Source organism: Raphanus sativus, chromosome 3, assembly GCF_000801105.2.
Source record: "Raphanus sativus cultivar WK10039 chromosome 3, ASM80110v3, whole genome shotgun sequence".
NCBI lineage: Eukaryota > Viridiplantae > Streptophyta > Magnoliopsida > Brassicales > Brassicaceae > Raphanus > Raphanus sativus.
Window position 1 is genome coordinate 22,278,102 of NC_079513.1, and position 6,101 is coordinate 22,284,202.

The 6,101-nt window shown below is 37.0% G+C and overlaps 1 pseudogene; it reads right to left on the minus strand.

Moving 5' to 3' along the window:
- Positions 1–702: 702 nt before the first annotated feature.
- LOC130509257 (uncharacterized) lies at positions 703–4,959 on the minus strand (annotated as a pseudogene).
- Positions 4,960–6,101: the final 1,142 nt, after the last annotated feature.

Here is a 6,101-nt window from a genome sequence, read left to right on the forward strand (position 1 = left end):
CTTGAAAATTTTCAAGTTCTAAAACTAGAAAAGGAACTAAAAGCTGAGTTGGAACTATGAAGAACCATTGATTAGAATCACTATAAAGCATCTAAGTTCTGGTGAAAATCAAAGGGAAGTCTTCATCTTGTTCTGTGAACGAGTAGCCTTGTTTCTCAGCCATAGCTCTTAGTAACTGATAAGCCTTAAACATAGACCGTCTACTCTTTAGGCCTTGGAGCCGCCACTTAAGGGAACCATAAATAAGACTAGCAAGCCCTGAATCTATATGATCCTTGCGTCGAAATCTTCATCAACAAGAGTCACACTCGAACAAATGTTCTGGTGAAGTCACACTTGGCTTCCTGACCTTGAAATCTGCAAGACCCTTTTGTGATCACTTCAAATCATGTGGCCAAAACAAATCTGCAAGGCGATGATGCAACTTAATGGAAGTAACTTGAAAGGATGGAATCTCACTATTGAGGTGGTTTCAAATGTAGAACCATCCACAGAGCTGTCTATGATTCTTTGATTCTTCTTGATTTTCAAAACTATGACACACTTTTTTTTTTGTCTCATGCATTCTTTTGTTTTTATCGTTGCATGCAGCTCACTGTGTTGAGATTGCTCACAAGATCCGAAAGCTGCAGATGGAAAAGCACCTTCTCTATCAATGAGCTCATGAAAGAGTGAAGCTCGTCAATTTTTTTACAATGACCAAACCTTAAATATAAACTTTATTATAAGTTCATTTGTAGAGAGCTTTTAAGCTATGAAAGCGTAAAGTTACTTTTTATCTTCTACATAGTGTTTGTTATTTTCAAGTAGTGTCTGCTTTTTTAAGTGCAAACCGTAAGGTCCCAAAACTACACAAAGTCTCTGCAGACACAGACACAAAATGCCGTAGAACAAACCAAAATCTTCCTTGAAAAACCCACTTCTCGCTTTCTTCATTAACTGCATGATGAAGGTCCAAAACTCTTACATTGACTAGTACCTCCTCACATGATCAAAACTGTTTCTGAACGGTGAATCTTGTGGTTGCTGTGCTTTTGGTGTCGGTAGTTGATGTGTTGTTGACTCGAAACCGTTTCTTAAATACAGATCCGTGTTGAAGTATAAGCCCGTTCCACCCCAAGGAAGAGGATCAAGAAACTTTGTTGTTGGTTTTAAGCTTTCCCGAGATGCTTCTTCCTTGTGTGGTTCTTCTACTTGGTTCATGACCATCAAGTCTTTTCCCATTAACCGCAAAACCGGGTTAGGACTCGGAGGCACAACAACAGCTCTGTTTGAGAATTTACTCTGAAGATCTAACTCTTGCTGGATCATGTATGGTGACTGCTCAAACGAATGGTTTGTATCCAAACGTGTGGGAGAAGATTTGGTTAAGTTCATTGCTGTTGACGAATAAGCTTCAGCTCTTCTCTGCAGTAGATGAGATGCTTGATGATTCAAAGCAATGCCTTCTGAGATTCTCTCTTTTCTCTGGTAACAACAACAAGTACAAGACTCGTGATCGTTGTTCTCAAGTCTTGGAGGTGGTTCTGTCTTGTCATCAATAGTACTTGTCTCGTGATGAGATGGAGCACTAAAACTCAATCTATCGGATGCAAAGTTTGAGACAGGTGATTCGGAGGAGTTTCTGTCGAAAGACTGGAACTGGCTTGTGATAACAGACGAGTTTCCAAGATTCTCATCGATGCACATGTCCCTGGGACTAGGTAGAAACGAGCCAGGAGGTCCTGGAATGGGAATGGTATCAACCTCTACGAACAAGCTTCCTTTACCTCTTACCTCAGAGTCAAACCTCACATCCTCCTCCTCGTAAGCCATTTCCTCAACTTGTTCAGAGTAATAATACATTGCTCTCTCGCTAGTAGGTATGGTTTCATTAGACGGTGTAGCTTCTTCATCATTGCTTTTGTCCAACACATTGGCTCTTGCATTGTTGTTGTTGTTGTTATCATCTTCCTCCTCCTCATCACTACTTTCTTCGTCGTCATCATCATCGTCATCGTATCTACTAAATGAAGGACTATCATCATCTGATGATAGTTCACGTTCTTGTGTCATTTCAGATTCCCATTTCCCACTTTCTTCTTCTTCTTCCTCTGATGAATCCAACCGAGCTTTCTTTAGCTCCACCATAGGCAGAGATAGCCTTCTCCAGCCATTTGTCACAAATGGTGGGGACGACTTTCTCATGCTAGTTGCACGAGGAGAAAGCTCTCTGACATTCTTTCTAGGTGGAAACTTGTCTTCTTCAATCGAAGCAAGCCTCTTCTTAAACTGGACAGTGTTTTCTAAACGAGCTCCAGCGAGTGATTTCTCCTCCTTTTCACTCATCTGAACTCTAGATGAATGACTTTGAGCTCCTTTACTTCCAAACATAGTCTTATTCCTTCCAGAGACTTCCCTCCGCAGCTTCTGTTTATCCAAAGGAGATGAATCAGTACCTCTCAACACAAGACGCTCTCCTCCTGACCATGAATCATCATCATCATCATCATCCTCCTCAGATGGCTGATCCCACAAAGTATAAAGTTTATGTTCTTTCTCATTGAGCTTCTTTTGTTTTGATAACATCCGCCGATTATAGATTCTACGATGATGACTCGTGCTGCTACCTTCTCCAGAAAACACTCTTTGACACTCATTTATCTGCTGTAAAATTAAGCAGTGTACTGTTATTTCATGAACCTCACTACAAAAACAAACATAAAAAAAAAGAAAAGAAGACATGAACTTGTGTCATTATATATTACCTCTGAAGTGCTGCTGGCTTTGAGATTTGTTAGTTTAAGATACTTGTACTGTTTCTTTCCTCCACGTGCCTTCCTTGAGCTTCTACTGCTTTCTTTACTACCATCCTCGTTATACTGCTCTCTCAGCTGAGTAGTAGTAGAAGAAGTCTTCTTCTCCCTGAACTCAGTTAAAATCCGCAGTTTCTGTCCCTTGTCATCAATATAAACAGGACCAACGCCCACAGGCGAAGCTTTCCGCTTCTTGGTGGACACTTCAGACTTATCAGCAACAACTTGATTCGTATGACTCAAAACTGACGCCCACTTTGTTCCATTTCTCTTGTCAAGATCTTCTAATGTGCATCCTTTGGCAGTAGCGTAAATATCATCCATCGTTTTTACTTTCATCAGTGCCTTAGCTCTAGGCTTGTTTGGCTTAGTACTACTAACCGGTGGCGCAACAGACAGACACTGTTCAACTCTAGGCTTGTTTGGCTTAGTAGTTATAACAGGTGGCAGTTCTGAATCAGCAGACAGACACTGATCGATGTGAGCATTCAAAGTGGTGTTGGAAGCTGAGGAGAAGGTTTTGCAAATAGGACATGTTGTCGTCGTCATCACAAGGCCACCACCACCACCACCACAAGTATCTTCTTTGGACTTCACCATTAATCCACCTCGTCCACACTTTTTATTGTTCTTGTTATTATTATTACTCGTACCAGCTACTACTATCGTCTCTACTTTAGACTTTGAAACACTTGCGCTCCTATCAAAACCATTCTTGATGATGATCCTTGATTGGCTACAGCCTCCTTTTACACCAAGTTTGGCAAAATCACTTCCTCTATGGACATGAGATACGATCTGCTTCCCTGATGATGAACTAGCCGTGGTCTCAAACGGTGGCAAGGGATCAGTTAAGCCGTGAGCTGAACAAAGTTTGAGACTTTTGGGAGAAAATGGCCAGTTGTTCTTGATCTTGTTCTTCCGGTTACTATATGCGTAATCTCTGCATAGCATCAAAGCATATATCAAACGAAGTTAGTTTACTTCCAAATCTCAAAAGATAAAAGAATTAACCATCAAAAGATTCTTAGCAGGTCAAATTTTTTGATCTAAGCTATTAGAATGATCTTTAGCTTAAGGAGATCATTTGAAACTGACCATCCATCATGAAATCCAGACAGTTTTTTTTTCTTGGGGGTGAGGAGCAAAACCATATTGGCCAAATAATAAACCAAGAAACAGAAAGAAGTTTTTAAGTTATTACCTGATGGAGAAGTTTGGAGATGGGTTTGACCTAACTCGTCTGAAGAAGAAGAAGTGGTGAGATGTAATAAACTGGAAGTAGAAGGAGAAGATGATAGTGGGTCATTGGGTGGGTTCTCAGTGGATAAGAACATTTGATTCTTCCACTGTTACTAACTGCCTCTTCGCTTCCCAAATAGTTCAGCATAACACCACATCTTTTTTTATCATCACTAGTTTATGTCCGGTCCGATCTACTCCTTCTGCTAACAACAAGCAACAACACATGTAGTTCAGTTTATATTCTTGAGATTTGTGATTCCAAGAAACCAAGAATAGGAAACAAAAAGAGAACATTATTTCATGTGGAAAAGATAAGTCAGGATTATTTGGTATAAAGATTATATATATTTTTTTTCTTTAAATTTAGTGTGATTTGATGAAGTGAAATCACAAGAGAAAACAATTATTCGAAAAAAAAAGACAGTGGTTTATTTGGTCTATAAGAAAAAGAAGTTTCAGTTACCAATCTAATTCGAGAGCTTATTGTATGTTTAAGGGATCATGAGAATATAAAGTGAACTAAGACATCCACTAGTCGAAGAAGCTACCAAAATAGATAAGATAAGATCAAAGTTAAGAATAACTCATCTAGTAATTTAAAAAACAATATGATCTTCATAAAACTAAAGATTATGTAAACCCAAGGAAAATTCAAGACATGGGAAGATTCTTCTTAATTAGCTGAACAAAAGATGACTACAAAAGGAACTGAAGAAGAAGTAAGAGAAACAAATCTGATCTTTACTCATAGATCTATACATGCATACACATCCATCTGAAAACATTTCAAGATTTGGGATCTTAAAGTTGAACATAAGATCAAAAAGAAGAAAGAAGGACAAACCAGATTCACAAACTTTAGACAAAGAACATGAATGAAACTTTTGGATAAACAATTTACAAACCTTGGATGGATTTTTTGGCAAAAGGAAGAAAATGGTTTTAGAGAGAGAAAGATAACATTGATGAAAGAGATAGAGAAAGAGAGAAGAACCGAGCACTAAAATTATTTTTTGGTGTTCCATATAAAGTCCACATATGTATTATCACAAAATGTGTGAAAACTATTTTTTTTTAAGAATAGTGCAAGACGAGAAAATAAATAATAAGTATCCACAGTAACTTCAATTATTATCACACTCCACCATCTTATTTTATTATTTTCTGTTGTGTATTTGGTATAGCTAAATTTTAAGTTGTTAAATTACTCTACACTTTCTTAAAACTATACATTCTCTTATTCCGAGAAATGTAATTTTTAAATATTTGGTGTTTGGCTTTCCATGGAAAGGAGTTTATCAAAGCACTTCTTAATTATAACCTCGGCATGTCATTCCTTTAACTGAACTAAGATCTGAGGAAAAGAAAAACTAAAACGAAGATAGATACTTATATCATATATGCAAAGCGTTAAATCATATTGCAAATAAAACTGATATTTTAATCCTTAATAGAATTTTTTTTTTTGTTCATGCATTTGAAATACTTTTGTTTTTCTTCTATTAATCTAATTTATTAGCCGGTGATTAGTAAAAATACAACAAATCTTGTGTTACTAGGTTTTTCTTTGAGTTTATGAATTAAAATGTTTGATATGATTTTCTAATACCAATAACCAAAGTCTATAGCGTTAAAAAAAAGAAAAAGGAAGTCTATAGTGTTATATATTACTTTGAGGAATTTCATAAATATATAAAATTCGTAATACATTCTCTAATTTGTTAAAAACATGTGAACTTACGTAAATAAATATTACAGATCCAGTTAAAATCCTTAAAAATATCCATAAGAGAAACAAAGTTAAGTTCAGATGAATTTTACAAGGAGCAATGGATGCGGACCTACCAAGCAGACAAGCAAGCGACACGTCGCAATCACGTCAATCTTAAAAAAAAAAAAATCTTGGGGCCGTTGTTCCTCCACTCTCTTTAAATTATTAGTTTTTATTTATTTTAACTTTTTAACCAAAAAGCGAAAGTTATTTGTACGTCGATGAAATCTTATTACGAAAGATGTACAAACGCACGCCCACACGCGCTTAGATACCTCACTTATAGACGC